Consider the following 19819-nt stretch of genomic DNA (forward strand, 5'->3'; position numbering starts at 1 on the left):
AATCACATGTTTCCTCTGCTTACTGTGACAAGCACCAATTGTTTTTGTTGATGCCTGTGTTTTACTAATCACTGATGTTGCCAAATTTTCTAGTGTTTTAGTTACAATACTGGAGTCAGCCGTATTCATGAACCTACACCAAGAACTTTTTTTTTTTTTGAGATGGAGTAGTCATTAAAGGAAACAAAAGAGAAAATTTTTTAAAAAAGATTTCCACTCAGTGGTGGAACTAATAATGTTGTAGCTGGTGATGTTTTAATTCAACGTAGAGAGACTTTACAAAACAGTTTTGAGGTTAGTATTCCTAGAATCTAAGGCATATTGCATCGAAGACGGTTACAACCACTTTGTCACGTATCATTCTGTGATTAAGAAACCCTGGTGACGTGATGGGTTGCTACAAATGGTCAACAGCTCGAATCCACCAGGTGCTCCTGGGAGGAAGATGGATAATCTCCCCCTCTTAGAGGTTTTCAGTCTTGGAAATCTTGATGGAAGGCTGTTAAGAGTTGGACTCAACAACACTGAGGTCATTCTGTGATTAAAATTGATAATCAACATTCTTAAGGATTCTGTACGGTCTGGTGGGGGGGAGGTGACACCATGAGTTACTTTGCTGGATGACACCAACCCGAGTGACGCCAGTGTGAATGGCTGATGAAACGCAGAGCGAGCGGCTGAGCTGGGGCCAGGGCCAGGCCTCTGGAGTGTGTCTGGCACAGCCCCGCCCACCGCCCCCTGTCTGCCAGCTGTGAGCCAAGCCTGGGTTTCCACATCTGCCTGCCCTGCCAGGAGGGGAGCGGGCCTGGGGGAGGCAGTTCCCGGCTGTGGAGCCCAGGATTTGTGGGGAGGCTGCCAGGGAGGAATTTCCTTCATGCAGAGGAGCTCGGGCCGAGTACTTCCTGTTAATGTCCTGGTCCAGCGGTGGCTGGAGGAGGCCGCCTGCAGCGGCTCACAGGACCCTCGCTGAGCCTGGACCTCTGCCAGGGGTAGCTCTCTCCAGCCCCAGGATGAAGGGCAGCATTGCGAGGTGACTCTGTCAGCTCAGAGGAACCGCATGCCTCTCTGCCTCAGTTTACTCATTGGCCACAGTGGGACAGGTAGCTGCCTAGCCTCAGGGACTGTTCTGCGATTTCAGGGGTTCTTGTGGGAAGCTGGGGCAGGTTTTATTACTGTCGACAGGCCTGCGCCGTGGGCTGGCTGGAGCACTAACCTGTGTGAGTCATTCCCTCTGCAAAATCTTGGCTTCCCCGTCTGTAAAATGGGCTGTCAGGAGCCTGAAATAGAATGTTCTCAGAGGCAGGAGCTTTTTTATAACACAAATGAAAAAATATTGGTAACCATAACAATAATGCTTGCCCAAAGAGTCATCTGCCGTTCAGACATTTGTTCAGTCTTTCAACTAATTCTTAGTCTGACTCGTTCATTCAGCAAGCAGGATTGAACCTATATGGCATATTAAGCTAGATTCAGCAAAAATAAAAACAAGGATACTCAGTTAATTTGGAATTTCAAGCAAACGGCACAAAAAGTATTTAGTGTAAGTCTACCTGCCCCCCCCCACCGCCCAGTATGTGTTAGTATAAGCTTGTCCTGCCCTGTGTCCAGTCCTGTGTGAGACTCTTTAGTCTCACTGCCCTTCAGCACACAGCCTGAGGAGGGACGAATCACTGCTCCTGATTTACCGGGGACGAGATAAAGGCCCAGAATAGTGGGTCCCGGCACACAAGCTCCCCAGGGTCACTTGCTGGGAGGCTTGCGTTCCAGGTGCCCCCTGAGGGTTGCCCTGGCAAAGCCTCAGTGGAGTTTCATTCACAGCCCTGCGTACTTCCTGACTGGTAGGTTTTGGGGGCATGGGTCCCTCTTGCCAGCTGCCCCTCACTTCCCTGTGCCCCAAGTTTCACCAGCTGGGGGAGTCCCAGTGAACTAATGAAGCTGAAGATTGGAACAGCCAGGATGTGGCCTGGGAAGCTCCGGGGAAGCACCTTAGGCTGTGGGGACAGAGGGGACAGCACTAGGAAGGAGACAGGTGATATGGGGGTTTTCAGAGCCATGTTGGCTCCTCCCTTCCTGCCCGCCCCTCAGCGCCAAGGCAGCAGAGTCTCACAGACACCCTAGAGTGGAGCCTGGACAGGAGGGGGTTCCTGGGACCACCCCTCTCCTTGCCTGCCTGTCTTGGGGAAATCTTGACCCTCTCTATGGGCTCAGGCTCTCCTCTGTAAATAAGACGTTCATTTGTTCACTTTCTCATGCCTTCATTCATTTGTGCTTTGGCTCCACAAATATTTCCTGAGCATCTACTACGTGCCAGTTACTGTTCTGGGCAAGGAGCGAGGATGCCAGAGAACAAGGAATAAGAAGTCAACTTTAATGGAATTAATGGTCAAAACCCCACTGCTGTTACATGTCGTTCTGACTCATAGCAACCCTTCAGGTTTCTAAGGTTGTAAATCTTTATGGGAGGAGGTTGACCTTTTTCCTACAGAGAGGCTGGATTTGAACAACTGAGCTTTCAGTTAGCAGCCCGATACAGTACACACAACATCACTAGGACTCCCTGATGGCCAGATACAAGCCAGTAGTGATGATCCTTCTGGGTGGGAAAGGGCTAGGGTGCAATTCCACCGGGTGAGAGGACGGAGCATGATCTGGGCAGGAGAGTTGAGATTGAACAGTCAGTCCAGGGGGCCTCCATTGGGGAGGTGACCTTTTTGCATAGATCTGAATTGGTGAAATGGCATTGGCCCAGGGGGATTTGGGGAAGGTAACTCTAACGGCAGGTGCAAAGGCCCTGAGGGTGGCGGAAGCTGGGAGCTTGTGAGACCAGGTGCTGGTAGAACGCAGTGAGCAGCAGGGAGCTGGGAGGGGCAGCAGGGATGGGCCACACAGAGTCACACAGGCTCCTGCGTAACTTCCATGCAGACTGCTGCCACTCACCTCCTCCGAGAAGCCTTCCCTGATTACCCCTGCTGAACTAGCCTTGGCTAACGCTCATCACCACGTGGCGTTTGTCTCTGCTGGTCATGTGGGGAGTATTGTCTGTCTTTCCCACAGCTACGATGTCAGTGGGCCTGAGTTTCCCAGAGGCGGCCTGGCAGTAACCACACAGTGTGGAAAATGTGCCCACGAGAAGTTGGGAGTGTGGGTGTCGTTGACAGTGGAGCAGAGTAAGAACTGTGTCCCAGGGTTAGTGGAGTTGTTCCCGCATACCAGCCCTGAACCCCAGCTCGAGCTCGGAGCCCAGCGTGAGTCCCTGAGGTCATAATTCCAGCGGTTGGCCTTCCCGGGAGCTCGCTGCATGCCAGGCACTGCGTAAGCACTTTTTATGAAGCTGCGGTGCAATCCACACAACTTGAAATGTACCCGTTTAACCATCTTAAAGTGCATAATTCATGGCATTTAGAACACTCACCACGTTGTGCAACCATTACCACTATCAAGTTCCAGAACATTTCCATCAGTCCACAAAGAAACTGCAAGGCTGCTAAGTGGTCACTCCCTATTCCCCACTCCCTCTAGCCCCTGGCAACCACTAACCTACTTTCTGTCTATTAATTTGCCTTTTCTGGGCATTTCATGAAAATGGAATCAGATGATCCAGTGTGTGGTGCCCCAAGTCTGGCTTCTTTCAACTCAGTGTAGTGTTTGCAAGGTCCGTGCACGCTGGAGCACGCAGCACCTCGTCACTTTTGATGCCTGAGTGATACTTCTTTCTGTGGCTGCGTTGCATTTTGCCTAGTCATTCATCAGTTGAAGGACATCTGGGCTCTTTTCATTTTTTCCTTTTCCTGTGAATCTTTGTGCACATATCCTTATTTGAACACCTTTATTCGGTTCTTTGGGAGTGTACGCCTAGGCGTGGATCCACAATCAACACCAGAACTACCAGCCAAGAAATAAAAAGAGTATTGATTGCACTGGGAAAGTCTGCTGTGAAGGAGCTCTCCAAAGTATTGAAGAGCAATGATGTCAGCTTAATGACTAAGGTACAGCTGAGTCAAGTCATGGTCTTTTTTAAAAAAAAAATTTTATTTTTATTATTTTGTGTGCGTGTACTGTCAATTCAAATTTGACTGGCACCGGAGGATATTGCTCCTCCTTCTCCGGCAGAACATCTGGTGGATTCGAACCGTGTACCTCTGGGATTGCAGTGCAGCTTCTTGCCACTAGGCCACCAGAGCTCCAAGCCATGGTCTTTTCAGTCACCTGTTTTGCATCTGAGAGTGAGACGGTGAAAAAGGATGACAGAAGATTGATGCCTTTGAGTTGTGGTGTAGGAGGACTGAATATCCCATGGACTGCAAAAGAACAAATAGATATGTCTTGGAGAAAGTGCAACCAGAGAGCTCCTTGAGGGCAAGAATGGTGAAGCTTCATCTCATATATTCTGGGCATATTGTTAGGAGAGACTATTCCATGGAAAACGACATAATGCTTGGAAAGGTGAAGGATCAACAGGCTGGATTGAAATAGTGGGTGCAGCAGTGGGATCAAATGTGTCAGAAATGAGAAAGATGTCCCCCAGACGGAGAAGGAGGGGCAGTCTCCACCTGTGCCAGTTGGATTCAATTTGATGGTACACAACAAAAGGGGGGAAAAATAAAGTCAATTCTCCCAGATATATATATATATATATATTTTTTTTTTTAAAAAACCCAACCAAACCAACAAAAGAAAAAAAAAAGAAAGTATAAAGATGGCACAGGGTAGGGCGGGGTTTAGATCTGTTGTTCATAGGGTCACTATGAGTTCTACTTGACTCGATGGCACTTCATCACCACCACGACCTCATCAGAGGACGCAGGAAGAGCACCCAGGACCCAGATGTCCCCTCGATTCCGCTTTGGTTTAGGTAGAAATAACAGCAACTGCTTCCCATTGCTCAAAGAAGCTATGGCGGCCTGGTGGCAAGAACCTGCTCTGCAATCCCGAAGGCACATGGTTCGAGGCCACCAGCTGTTCTTTGGGAGGGGTATGAGCAATCTCCTCCCGTGCAATTAACTGCCTCTGAAAAGCCGCCGGAGGGTCAGCTGTCAGTAGGTTCCAACTCTAAAGCACACAACAACAGCCCATCATTCTTAAGAGACTCATTACTCATAAGAAAGTCAGAACTAACTCACAGCTGACCCTGTTTTGGGTTTCTGAGGCTGTAAATTGCATGGGAGGAGATGGTTGATCGTTCTCCTGTGGTGGCTTCAAACGGAGATACAGCTTTTGGGTTCACAGCACAAGTGCCTTTGGACTTGGCCACCAGCATCCCCTGAGGACAGGAGCTTTGCGACCAGAGGTGCCCCTTCTGTGAACAGCAAAACACTCAACCAGGCTTGCAAGGTCTCAACTCCTAGAGACCCTCCACCGGGCTTCCGAGGCATCAGTCTTTACGGGAACAGATTGCTTATCTTGCTCCCACAGAGCAGTTTACAGCCTCTGGTGAATTGGAGCGACTGACATGTAAGTTAGGAGCTTGATATGTTCTGTGTAACTCCATGAAGTGAACAAACACCAGGGAACAAAAATCTAGCCTGCCTGTGCCGCTCTGATGGAGGGGTGGGATGACACAGAAGTCCTACAGGTGAGCTTACAGGCCTGGGTACAGGGATGCTTGGGCCCCTTTGCTGAGCCTAGGTGTGGACCCAGGGAGCCTGGTGGCTTGGTGGTAAGGAATTGCACTGCCAATGCAAAGGTACACGGTTCGGATCCACTAGCTGCTCCGTGGGAGACACATGGGTAGTCTCCTCCTGTGAGATCTACTGCCTCTGAAAACTCACCAGAAGGTCAGCTGTGGGTCGGTTCTGACTTGATGGGATGCAACAACAACAGGTGCAGACACAAGGCCTCGCAAGTGCTAGGAAGCACAGGGGGAGCCCTGACTGCATGTGGGGACATTTGCTCTGTGTCTAGCAAGGGGGACAGTCCTGGATACTGGAACTAGAAGTCCCACTGACCATATAGGGAAACTGAGGAAAGGAGCTCTGGTGACCTAGTCTATAGGGACTGGTGCTTCTAACCAAAAGCCCCACCTTTCTGGAGGTTCGAATCCACCAAGCATTTCATGAGAGAAAGACAGGCAATTGCCTCTCATTAGATTTATAGCCTTCAGTGAAAGGCCCAATGGAAGGCCAGCGCTGAGTCAGCTGAGTGTCTTCCTCTCTCGGAATGGAAGGTCAGCTATGCTGGTGATGAGCTGTGAGTTGGGTGAGGTGGAGCCGTGTGCTGGGCTGGAAAAACTAAGAAGTGGCTGAGTTGGGGTTTGAACCCAGGAATCCAGGATCTGGGCAGAAACACTCTCTGAGCTGACATGGACCTTCCTAGGATCTCAGTAGCATCCGTGTCCTGCCGGGCAGAGGTGGGAGCTGCTAATGGAAGAAATGGGGAGGGGGTGTAGGCACCCCAGGAACTTCCCTCAGGCCCTCAGTCAGGAGATTGATGGTTTCTTGGTAGGGGTGTGTGTGGGTTGTGGGATTAGTTGTGGGGTGGGGGTGGGGGACGAGACACACAGAGCCCTGGGTGGAGGGGGTGGTTAGGGAGGTACCTGGGGAGCATCCAAACTATAAAAGGTTGGCGGTGCACCCAGCTGCTGCTCCAGCCCACCCCACAGCTCCGATGCTGGTTCTGGTGTGTGACCCGCGCTGGTTTTGCAGTGTCTCTAACCTCAGTTCCTTTCCTGGAAGAGGGAGTTAAGGCCTGTGCGGGAGGATTGTGTGGTTCAGGAGGGAGCTTTTGGCTTTGCTGCAGCTGCTAATCCACGTGGAGTGTCTGCTAGCCGAGGGGAGGGTGCCCTGACCCGCGCCCAGCTGGACATGGGCTGGAAGGGCCCTTGGTGGCGGCCAGGGCTGGCTCCAGCTCACCGCTGGACATGGGGGAAGGGAGGCCTGAGCTGGCCAGACTCCTGAGTCACCGTTTCCCGTTCCTGCCAGAGCCAGGCGGGAAGGAGGGAGGTGGGTGGAAGCTGCCTGAGGAGTGCTGGGCGGGTGGGGAGCAGAGAGCCAAAATCCAGTTGTGGCTGGTGTCTGGAGGGACAGACAGAAAACCATCTGTCAGGAGCCTCATCAGATGCACAAAGGATTGTGGGTGGCAGAGTGAGGTTCCCTCCATCGTCCTCTCATACTAGCCACGCGCTGTGTTCTGACCAGCATTGCAGCCCAGGCCTCTCGGTTTGAGGCCTTTCTAAGCTAATTCCTGCTGCAGCAGGGCCTGGGACTGTCCATTCATTCGTTCGTCCTTTCATTCATCCCACCACCTTTACCAAGTTGGGTTTGGTTTTGTTTTTTTTTCTCATTGGAACCACGCAGAATGGGACAGAAGCAGTCTGGGCCTAGAGGGAGTTCAGAAGCCCAGTAGTGACTGAGGGTGGACGATAACCTCCTAGGGTCAGTGAGTCCAGGAATTTTACAGTAAACTCGGTCCCCATACTGCACGCAGCTTCATGCCTCCTTTCTGGGTTTAGAATGTGTACCAGCAGGCAGGAAATCAAAAGACGAATTGCATTAAGAAAGTCAGCTGTCAGAGACCTCTCCAAAGTACTGAAGAGCAATGATGTCAGTCTGGAGACTAACGTGTGTCTGATCCAGGCCATGGTCTTTGCAGTTGTGTGCTGTGCATTAGAAAGCTGGACAATGAATGACTAGGGAGGACAGAAGGAGAATTGATGCCTTTGAGCTGTGGTGCTGGAGAAGAGTATTGACTATACTGTGGACTGTTAAGAGAACGAACAGGTTTTTCCTGGAGAGGGTGAAATCAGGCTGCTCCTTGGAGGCAAGGATTCTGAAGCTCCATCTGACGTACTTTGGGCGTTACAAGGAAGGACCAGTCCTTAGAGAGGGACTTATGCTTGGGAGAGTGGAGGGACAGTGCAGGAGGGGATGATCCTGGATGAGAAGGATTGACTCAGTGAGTAATGAGTAATGGGGGTAGGTGTGTCGGAGATGGTGAGGTTGGTTCAGGATCGAGCAGGGTTTAGAGCGGTTGTACATCAGGTCACAATGAGTTGCAGGCAACTCGACAGCACATAACAACAAACAACAACTTCAGGTTCCAGCCTTAGGACCTTTGCACTTGCTGCTTCCCATACCTGGAGCAGCCAAAGGAATTGGCTTTCTCAACCTTCAGATCACCTTCTCCCAGAAGCCCTCCCTGACCACTTGAACCTTAAAGTACACTCTCTCCAGTCTCCACCTCAGTCACAGTTCCTCCAACTCATCCATTCATCTTTTTATTTGCCTGGAGTGAGCCAGTCACTGCTCTAGAGAGGTGGAGTGACAGTGACAAGAGACGTTCTCCCAGGGGAGGCTGACAAGAAGACCCAGAACAATGTGAAGTGATAGGATCCTGAGAGAAACATCAGGAGCCAGGAAGCGAGTCGGGGGTACAAAGGGAGAGGCTCCACTCTGAGTGGGGAGTAAGAAAGGCCTCACTCAGGAAGTAGAGCCAAGAAGGAAGTTGGAGAAGGAGCCATGCAGGTATTAGGAGAAGAAAGTTCTCGGTGGTGGGACCCCCGAGGGCCAAGACCTTGAAGCTGGGATATGCCAAGCCATGGTCTGGTCAGTTACTTCCTGGACATCTGCAAGCTGAACAGTGAATAAGGATGACACCTTTGGATTGCGATGTTGAAGGAGAGTGTGGAGTATCCCAGGCATTGCCAAAAGGACGTGTCTGTCTTGGAGAACGTGCAGCCCGAGTGCTCCTTACAGGTGAGGATGGGGAAACTTCATCTCACACACTTTGTGTTGTCAGAAAGGACTAGTCCTTGGGAAAAGCCATCCTACTAGGAAAGGTGGAGGGTCAAAGGAAGAGAACAAGACCTCTAATAAGATGGAGTGACAGTCAGTGACTGTCACAAAGGGCCTGAGCATTCAGGAGGTGACCAATTTCAGTCCTGTTGTTCATAAGCTCACTGTATTATTTGACTCGATGAGAGAAGGTATGTGGGGCGATGTCGTTACAGAGGGGGTGAGTAGTCAAGTCAAGCAGGCCATTTGGCTTTTGCTCGGGGGAAGCCAGGGATTGGAGCCGTGGCAGAGGACATGCGTGGTTTGACGTAGGTTCTCACTAGGACCTTCTCTCTAGAGAACGGGTTGTAGACGACAAAAGGGTGACCAGAGAGGAGGCCCCTGTGACTGTCCAGTGGCTTTGACTCACGGGGGATAGTAGAGGTGATCAGATTCCGGGGAGATTCAGGGGAAATCGATCTATCTCAGAGGAGCCCTAGTGACACAGTGCTTAAAGAACTCAGCTGTCAACCAGAAGGTTGGTGGTTCAAATCCACCAGCCACCCCACAGGAGGAAGCTGAGATACCTTGCTTCTGTAAAGATTTACAGCCTCAGAAAGTCTCTGGGCAGTTCTGCCCTGCCTTACAGAGTCACTATGGGGCAGAATTAACTTGATGATGGTGGATTTGGGGTTTTTCACTTGATTTGTCTTATTGATGGATTGAGCTGTACGTTAGAGAGAAAAAGGTGCCAGAAAGTGTTTGGATTGGGACTAGGATCTCGCAAACCTTTCAGGCAAGGCAGGGTCCCCATCTCATTCCTATCCTGAGATGAGGGACAAGCCTTGGGCTTCATCCTGCCCTGCAGGTGGATTGGGGTCCCAAGGCCAGACTTGAGTATGTATAGTACAGGGACCACCTCTCAGTGGTCAGACTTGTCTCATGGGGCCTCTTTGGGAGGAAGCAGGGGTTCTTAAATATCTCTCCCTTTCTTTTATAAACATCTTAACGAGAACCTTGATCAGGCCTTGCAGGTGGCAGATGGCAAAGAAGACTGGGCCCTTTCAAAGACATGACGGTGGCCTCTCTTCCACCTGCTGACGCGGAACAGGTGAAGCAAAAGCTACCAGAGAGGGCAAGAGGTAGCCTGTGTTCCCCACGCAGACTTAGTGTGCTGTCCTGGGCCAACATGATCAAGCCCATGGGCTCCCAGCCAGAGTCGTGGCTGGTGACTCAGCAGGAATCACCCCAGACAGGAGCCAGTGCCCCGGTGCCCAGACCAGAAACCACCCCTGACAGGGTTGGTCAGGCAGGAACACAGATGGGGGAGAATGGAAATGCTTTCAGAAGATAGCAGGTCAGGCTCCCAGCAATAAGGTAGGGAAGTCTCAGTCCACACACAGCTTTCAGCCACCTGCTGCGGGTGGTGTCTGTGGGGTCTGCAGAGTGGTTCTGGGAGGCACACCTTGGCTGAGTGTGCCGAGACCTTGAAGGCCAGTCTGGCTTTGCTGAGATGTGCTGGGTTTTTATGGGAGTCATGTCCATCTCATCGCAGTGTGCTTTCCTGTTGCATGTTGTCCCATTCCTTTGTGTTGGTTTGTTTGTCCCTTGTTGTGTACCATTGAATCAGATCCGACTGGCACAGGAGATTGTCCCTCCTTCTCCAGCAGAGCATCTGGTGGATTTGAACTGTATGCCTTCAGGATTGCAGCACAGCTTCTTGCCACAAGGCCACCAGAGCTCCCTGTCCCATTCCTTTTCATTCTGTTGTGTCGATTCATTTATTCATTCCACAGATCTTTACTGATTACCTACCATCACTGTAGGTGCTGGAGTTAAAACTTCAGACAAGATCCTAGCATCCGAGTATGTCCTGATGAGGCTGTTGTTATGCGCCATCAAGTCAGAACCAGCTCACCACTGACTGACCCTCAACGGGTTTTCAGAGGCTGTAAATCACTCAGGAGGTGCTAACTCATCTTTCTCTCCTGGAGCAGCCAGTGGACTGGAACCACTAGCCTTCGGGTTGGCAGCACAACTCCTTACCCTCTAGGTCACCAGAGGCCCCGGAAGAGGCTAGCAACAAACCAAAGCACCTCATTTGGTCATAGTGGGCTTGGACAGAACCTCAACAAAACAGAACCTCAGAAACAGAAGGTGAGGGAGGCAGCCTGGGAGACAGCGAAGGGAGGTGGGGAGTCTGGAAGAGCATTCCAGGCCGAGAGACAAGCATGTGCAAAGGCACTGTATCTAGTGAGTTCAGGAAGAGCCAAGAGGCCTGTGTGGCTGGAAAGCCAAGGGGTGGGGTGCAGTAGAAGCAATGAGATTGGCGGGATCAGCCAGGGTCGGGCCCTCTGTGCGTGCTGAGCCGTATAAGGATTTCTGAGCACACTTTTGCTCTGCCATCTGCTAACCTCACCCCAGCATCTTGTCTGCCCTGCTTCCTGGCCCAGGCTATCCCTGTTTGGGACCTGATCTTGTCAGATGGTCTTCCACTGTCTTTTGGAGCCGAGTCCACAGCAGTAGGGCCAGGGAGTAGGTCATTCATTCCTTCATCATTCATTCATTCGTTCCTCCAGCATTGAGCACTTGGAGTTTTCACTGGAACTGTGCAGAATGAGACAGAAGTGGCCCCCATACCCACAGAAGCCTAGCAGGGAAGGTGAGGATGAGGGATCGTCTCTCTACCCAGTTCTGCAGGAAGAAGACTGGGCAACCTGTCCCCGGAAAGAGAACGGCCCAAGAAGGCAAACGCAATTTGCTCTGTAAACCGTTACTGAGATCAGGAGGGAAAAAAATGAAACTGCAGCTTAAGAAACTCTGTGGGCAGTTCTGTTCTGTCACAGGAGGTGGGCACGCGCTGGTGTCCACTCATCGGCACCCAGATAGAGTGAGTGCGCATATGGAGGCTCTAGAACCTTCTAAACCCCTGTTAACTCAGTAACCCTCCCAGCTGTTGCTGTCTCCATTGTAGCAATTAAGGCACTAACAATTAACATCCTCTGCTGGGGCGTCAGCACACGGTCTCAGGGGCCAGGTGGCCGCGTAATGTCCATGTGACTTTGGACAATGTGCCTAGATCTCCACATCCCTTGATTTGCTGGACTTCGTAGGACTGAAGTTAACACACGTCAGGCACTTTACAAAAGTATTACCCTCTCTTCATTTAGACTCATGGTTACTTTCCACAGACCAGATCATGGTATGAAAATCTGTGTTAAGGGAAAAGAGAGGATGACCACTCAGACCACGACATGGAAGGTGATTCACCATTCCATAACGGCCATCGTCCCTGAGAATCACAGCTCAAGGTGATATATAACCTTAAATAGCTCAGCCAGCATGGCTCTCAACTTGATCTTGCGTCTCGGGTCTCCTTTCAGACATAATGCCATTAACTCATAAAATGGCCTCATGTTGTTGTTGTTACATTCCATCTAGTCGCTTGCGACTCATAGCGATCCTATGTACAACAGCCCTAAACTCTGCTCTGTCTGCTCTGTCCTGTGCCAATCACACTGTCTGACACTCCCATCCCGATTACCCCAGTCACTGAATCAATCCACCTCATAGAGGGCCTTCCTCTCCAGTGCTGTCCCTCCACCCTCCCAAGCATGATGTCCCTCTCCAAGGACAATGACTAGTGAGGATAGAAGGAGAATTGATGCCTTTGAGCTGTGGTGCTGGAGAAGAGTATTGAATGTACCATGGACTGCTAGGAAAACAAACAGGTTCACCCTAAAGAGGGTTAAACCAGACTGCTCTTTGGAGGCAAGGACTCTGAGGCTTCTGAGGAAAATGGTCTCATAGCAGGTTGGTTTTTTTTACTGTTGTTATAATTGCCAAGTGTCAGATAATGAGAGAGTCAGTAAGTGAAGAGATGGTGCAGCAGAAGTTGCCCCTCCTGCCTGCTGCTGCCAGTCTCAGGGTCCTTTTACAGATGAGTCCAGGAGGGTAAGGCCCTCTCATGCAGGACCACACAGCCAGGACAATAGAGATCCCAGACTGGAGCTCCCCAAGGGTTAACCTCTGTGCCTTCTTCCCATCACTGTAACATGTGCCCACTGGACACACAGATCCGTCTGGGAGAGGCCCAGGACATGTGTGCACATAGGGACAGCCTGCAGTCAGTGCACCCGCTGAGCCTGAGAAGGTCATGGGGAGAGTCCCTCTCAGTCAGGGGGCAAAATCCCCAGTGCCCCCAGGAGCTGCGTGTGGGAGCCCAAATCCTTCCTACTCTGACCCTCCCTGAAATTCCACCATGTGTCCTTTCTCTGGCTTTAAGCAAGGGTCAGATGACTCAAGTGGCCACAGATGCTAGACAGACACTTCCATGAGCAAAGAGCTTGGCGGTAGAGGTTGGCGGGACAGCAGTGGGCGGGCTTCGTTGCCGTGCGGGAAAGCCGGCCACTTGCCATGGGAAAACAGGAAGTCTGGATTTTGATGGAAATCTTGTGGGCACGGCATTCCAGTTGTTTCAAACCCTGTGGGGCCCGAACATGACTGCTTGGTCCCTCTGTGGCTCGGACTCGGGCTAAGGGCCGTGGGCTGAAGCTAGAGGCTGGGTGTTGGCCCTGTGCCTGGAAGAAGTTTCCTACGGCCGGGCCTGGGAGCCACTGGAGAACCGAGAACTGGGGCTCCCAGGGGAGAGCCCAACATGGGCAGCAGAGGAGGGATTTTCCTGCCTGTAAAAGCCATTTCTCACCCCTGCCCCGCCTGTCTCCTGGCGCCTGGCAAGACCTTAATGAATAAAACATCCTGCCGGTGCCTCAGCCACACCCCTGCCCCCCACCCCCCCCCAGCCGGAGCTGGGCAACAGCGCTAGATGAGCGAATCTTGGCACCTGTGGGTGGAAGGATCGAGTATCCTAATCGACCTAACGAGAGGAGCAAACCAGGAATCCCTGACTTGATGGTCATCATGGAAGGCCTCCTGGAAGAGGAGGGCAACTGAGGTGGGGAGGGCGAGAGCCTAGAGGCAGTTCTGACTGATGGCCAAGGAGTCAGGCTACCTGGGCTCAGATTGGACCCCCCAGGACCCCAGGAACTTTGTCATCTCAGTCACCTGTGTATTCCTAGCCCAGACTCGAGTCTGGTACATAGTAGGTACTCAGCACAGATTTGTGAATGTGAGGGTGAGCCGGCAGCCATCTCCAGGAATGGTTCCACTGGGCTGCCTGGCGAGGTAAGTTTCCCCTTCCTCCCAAAACTGCATGCTCAGTTGAAAAGTACGATCTTCCCTGATGGAAGGAGGATCGTTCCTCCATCAAGCATTACACAAATAGCTAGAATCTCCCAGTAAGCTCTCCATACAGCACAGGGTGAAACCAAGCTGCTCCTTGGAGGCAAGGATTTTGAAACTCTGTCTCACATACTGTGGGCATATTTCCAGGAGAGGCCAATCCTTAGGGAAGGACATCATACTTGGGAGGGTGGAGGAACAGCGTAGGAGAGGAAGACCCTGGAGTAATGAGGGTGGCTCTGTCAGAGACAGATTGGCTCAGGACAGGGCAGAGTTCAGAGCTATTGCACATAGGGTTGCTAATGAGTTGCAGGCAACTAGATATCACATACCAACAACAGCAACAGATTTATAAAAAAAGAATAGAAAGCAATAGCTTCAGAGAACGCTTACCCTGTACAAAGAGCTGTGAACTGCATGATAGGGTATGTGTGTGTGTTAATACTGTTGTTGTTGTTCACCATGGAGTCAGAACTGACACATAGCATATTCCGCAGCTGTTTTCCAATCACACAGAGGAGATTGTCCATCCTTCTCCAGGGGAGCAGCTTGTGGATTCGAACGTGTTAATACTTCCTCCCCTGTAATAGTAACACAAGGTAAAAAGAATTGTTTTGCCAACCCAAAGGCAGGCGGTTCAAATCCATTGCTGCTGCTATACTGGAGAAAGACCTGCAATCTGAAAACCCCCTGCTGGAGGGTCAACTATGAATCAGTTACAATTCACTGGCAAGGAATTGAATTATTGAGTTGATTTTACAGGTGAGGAAATGAGGAAACCGAGGCACTGAGAAACTGTGTGTGTTTTTAGGTTTGTTTGAGGTTTTTTTTGTTTCATTTTAGTCAGCATTTGCTGGCAAATTTTGGTGCCAATAACTTCTTCACACTTTTGTTTTTTTAAGTGTATTTTTTTAAAAAATTGTGGTCATATAACTTCTTGAACGCCCCCCTCTCTTCCTCAGCTCTGTGAGGTCCACAAAAGCAAGCTTGTCTGTTTGGGACCTTTGCCTATGAGTTGTGAGCTCTGGTGGCTTAGTGGTAAGGAGATGTGCCACCAACCCAAACAAACACGATTCGAATCCACCAGGAGCTATCAGGGAAAAAGATGGGCAATCTCCTCCGTGCAGTTTTCCGCCTCTGAAAACCTGCTGGGGGGTTAGCTCCGAGGTCGGTCCCAACTCAACAGCTCATAACAACCTCTGCTTTAGCCTGGCACACTGTAGGCATTCCATAAATATTTGCTGAATAAATTATGAACACTCAGTCTCTGAAGGATATAAGGATACGTTGTTTATTGTCGTGTTAGAACCCACTCATAGCTGACCTTTCAGCTCTTTTTCAGAGGCAGTAAATTGCAAGGGAGGAGACTGCCCCTCCTTCTCCCACGGAGCCGCTGGTGGATTCAAACTGTGTGCCTTTGCAATCGCAGCATCTTACCACCAGGCCACCAGAGCTTCCTCATAAAGATGTGAGGAAGGTGTGAAAAAGAGTTCTGGTGGCACTGTGATTAAGACATTCAGCTACCAACCTAAAAGGTTGGGTCTGAACCCAGTAAGCTGCTTCTCAGGAGAAAGATTTACCACCTTTCAAACACAGCAGGAGATTCTACCCAGCCTCCTATGGTCGGTAGGTCTAGGTCGCTGTGAGTCAGAATTGCCTGTATGGCACTGGGTTTGGGAAAGGTTTAGTGTCAGGGTAGAAAACACCCCAGAGTTGGTCTTCATTCTTTTCCCCTCCGTTTGACCTCAGGCAAATGCCTTGCCCTCTCTGAGCCTCAATTTCCTCTTTTCTTTTTTTTTTTTTTTTTTTTCAGTGGGAAGCTTGGTGTCCTGGGAACCTGGATTCTCCCAGGACCACCTGGGTGGCAGGGATTGGCCCAGGAGCTTCCCCACCTGGCTTTTAGGGAGGGGCACCTCCCGCACAGGTGGCTAAGAACCTTCCAGCTAGGGCGTGGAAGGGGCTGGCCACCAGCCCCCGGCCATTGTGAGCTTTTGTTAGATTAACCAGAGCCTCACACAACTCCACCTCTTGGTGGAACCTGCTGAGTGCTTTCAGGTGGGGAGCAGGGCTGTGCCCATTTCACCTATGCAGAAACTGAGGTTTGTAGAGGTGAAATTTTGAGGCTCCCTCTGACATACTTTGGGCTTGTTGCTGGGAGTCTTTGGAGAAGGACATTGTGCCTGAAAGGGTGGAGGGGAAGCACAGGAGAGGAAGACCTCTGATGAGATGGACTGACTCAGTAATTGGGGCAATGAGGGTAGGTGTGTCAGAGACTGGCTCAGGATAGGGTGGGGTTCAGAGATATTGTGGACAGGGTCCTTACGAGACACAGCTGAATTGCCCCATCTCCAAGCTCCTTCTGCCATATCCTTAAACTGGGGAGGGAGGGAGGGATACAAAAAGGGCCTGCCAGAGCAAGAGGGGGCCGAAGACCCCACAGTGAGTAAGAACAGCAGAGGACAAAGGGTTCTCTTTGTGCCCTTCGGAGGGAGCCTCTCTCTAGGAGTTTGGCTTTAGTTTTGAGATGAAAAAAACAAGCCCATCTTACTGTGTGGTCAAATGCTGTTCCTCTCCCCCAACCTACTCCCGCCTGTTGGTCCTGCAGGCCCCCTTCTCTTACTCCTCTGGGGTCTGACTGTTCCTCAGACACCCCAGGTTCCCTCCCTCTTTAGGGCCTTTTCATTCGCAAGTCAGGCTGCTTGGGACACCCTTTTTTCTCTTCACATGCCCCTTCTGCAGGTCCCAGATCAAACCTGTCTTCGAAGCACCTCGCCTTCACTCTTTGAAGTTCTCTGTCCCATGGCCCTCTCCCGTCTGAAGTGACCTTGCTGGCTTGCTTTGTTTATGTACTCTCCACTCCTACCTAATCCCTGTGGAAGACCAGCATCTGTCACATTCATAGCTGGTACAAACCAAGCAACCCCCCCCCCCAAAAAAAAAAAACCAAACTGAATCTGAGTGACAGCAACACAGTAGAACTACTCCCCAAGGTTTTCAAGGCTGTAAATCTTTCCGGGATCAGATTGCCACACCTTTCTCTTGCACAGTGTCTGGCAGGTTTGAACTGCCAACCTTTTGGTTAGCAGCCCAATACTTAACTATACCAGAGTTCTTACACCCAGCACAGCACTTAGCAAATGATTCTCAAACTACATCTGTTCAAAGGATGTTGTGAGTGAACCTGGCTAACGCTTGACACAGCAGGCTTTCAGCAAAGGCTGTAGCTGGCTGCTTGAGAAGAGAGAGAAAAGCTGGAGGAATAGGAAAAACCTATTTAGAATAGGAAAAATAGAAACTTCAGTTCTGATCTTGCTTGCTGTGTGACTTTGGGCAAATGCCTCACCCTCTCTGGGTCTTCATTGACTCAACTGGAATTAGTGATGAAACTACCTGACTGTTCTTGGGAAGAAACTTAGAGAATTCTGTGAAAGTGGGAACCAGCCTGCCCTCAGTAGGTGCTGAGACACCCCACTCTAACCTCTGTTTTCCCAGTTGGCCGGGGAACACCACCTCGGACACTAGGAAGATGAAAAACTTCACCTGTTTCCCCCTGCAGGCCACAGTCCAGGGAGTAGGGGTCTTGAGTGTTTGTGAGGACATAACAGGCCATTGTGGCCCCATGGGTGTGGACGATCAGAGGGGACAGGTGTGGGAGCAGGTGTCCCCTATCATCCCTCAGCTCTGGCCCGGAAGTGCCCCTCATACATGCCCCAGAACCGGCCTGGCTGGTCAGACATCTGTCTCCAGCTGCTGCCTGTCAGGAACCATCAGCAGCGTGAGTTGGCCAGGTGGGGGATGGGGCAGTGACTGTGGGGTCTAGGGCAGAGGGACCTGGGCTGGAATCCGGGTCCTGCCCTTTCAGGCTGAGCAAGTCACATCACCATTCCATGCCTCAGTTTCCCCATGTACAAAGTGTAGCTGACTGTCATTCAGAGAACTTCCCCGGCACCTCCCTGGGGCACCAGGCAGGTGCATGGTGGGGGTGGGGAGGCCTTTGAGAAATGCTTGGGGGCCCCAGTCTGCCCTCTCAGCAGGGACTAATTTACCAAGAAGCCAGGTAAGCACTGGGCTCCTGACCCTCTCTTGCCAATCAGAGGTGAACAGTTTCACGTGGCTTTTAGCAAAGACGAAACCCTTCTGGAATTGTTCATTACACTTAAGTAAGAAGTAAACCTGTGCTGACCTTGCCTGCTCTCTCCCTGTCAAGGATTGTTCATTTGAAAAGAGGCTTTGAATCTATAGGAAGGGGCTGTGGGGACAGATATCAGCATACCCAGAACAGAATCTTGGATGTGGTGGGAACAGTAGGAAAATGTTCATTACAGATTAGTAACTAAGGACACGCCAGCCCACACTTAACCTGGGTGATCTGACCTGCCTCTCAAGCTGATGTATCATTCGTTCCCTCAAGAAACATTGATCGAGCACCTACTTTGTGCTTGGTGCTGGGGACATAGGTCGAATCAATTCAGACTCTATCAGGTTTCCAAAGCTGTAAATCGTAACAGACTGCCTCCTCGTTCTCCTGTGAAGGGGCTAGTGGTTTCGAACAACTAACCTTTCAGTTAGAAGCCGGCACAACACTTACCCTGCTCGGCCACCAGGGCTCCTCTGGTTCAGATGGAGAAAGGCAGAACATCCACAGAAGGAATGAGTATGAACATTTCCAGAATGGCACGGGCTCTCAAGAAGTCTGGACTGTGCTGCAGGGTGACTGAACGAGGGGGATGCTGCCTGAGACAGGACGTGGAGCAGGCTGGGAGGAGCTGTGTGACTCAGTTTCCCCAGCACGCAGGGCAAAGGTGTTGAGAAAGGACAGCACTGTTGTTTTGTTTTGCAGAGGAACTGTGAGGGCCCCCTCGGAGGGGTCTGGCCTGCGAGGACCAGGCTGGCCTGCCCCTGGCCTTCCTTGTTCCCAGGGACTGAGGCCAGAGGGCAGGGCGAGGGCCAGGCTGGAGGAAATGGGGCCGGGACCTCTGCAGGCAGACTGGGGGGTGGGGGAGGGGAGGACTGTTAATATTCCAAGTGCTGATGACGAGACCCAGTCCTGGGTGGCAGGGGCTGGGGTGGGCTGGGGGCCAGCGACTCCATAAACAGCCATGGCTCGTAAAGCTGATCAAAGAAGTAACTCTGTCCCTGCCCCATGGCTTCTCACAGGCCCACTGAGGCCTCTGGCTCCTTGTAGGGGATGGTTTGGGGTGGGCTTTGGGGAATGACCTCTCAGCGAAGACTTGCTTTGAGGTCTCTGAATGGATAGGGGAGGCCTCTGGCCTCAGTTTCCCCCCCTGTCTCATAGGAGCCTCTCTCTGGACAGCCTATTTCATTCCATGTCTGTGACAATGGGTCAAGGAGCTCTGGTGGCCTAGTGATAAGAAGCTGCACTGCAATCCCAAAGGCATGAGGTTTGAATCCCTCAGATGCTCCGTGGGAGGATGGGCAAGCATCTTCCTTGCCATTTAACGCCTCTGAAAACCCACTGGAGGGTCAGCAAACAACAACCTGACAGTAGGTCAGCAGTTCGAATCCCAGGGTGTGACTTCAGTCGCAGATGACCCCCCCATCCTTCCTTGGATCTGAAGCAGATAACGACAGTATACATAACATCCTGAAAGCAAGTAGCTGCACTTGCACAGTTAATAATTTATTAATTACTTGATGATAATAGTAACTTGCATCCTCCGAGAGAGAAGCTGGCCAGCAGGGTGGAGGTGGAAGGTGAGGGCGGGGCTGAACCACCATGTGAGGACTTCCTGGTCCAATCAGGGCTTGTCCCCACCCCGAGGCTAAGTGTGCTGTGAGGTTCCTCAGGCCTGGGGGCATCCCTCCGGTCTCTCTGAGCCTCTGTTTTTTTTAGCTGCCAAACAGCATCA

The sequence above is a fragment of the Elephantulus edwardii genome, unplaced genomic scaffold (genome assembly GCF_000299155.1).
Source record: "Elephantulus edwardii isolate Elephantulus edwardi_28Jun2011 unplaced genomic scaffold, EleEdw1.0 scaffold00015, whole genome shotgun sequence".
Classification (NCBI taxonomy): Eukaryota; Metazoa; Chordata; class Mammalia; order Macroscelidea; family Macroscelididae; genus Elephantulus; species Elephantulus edwardii.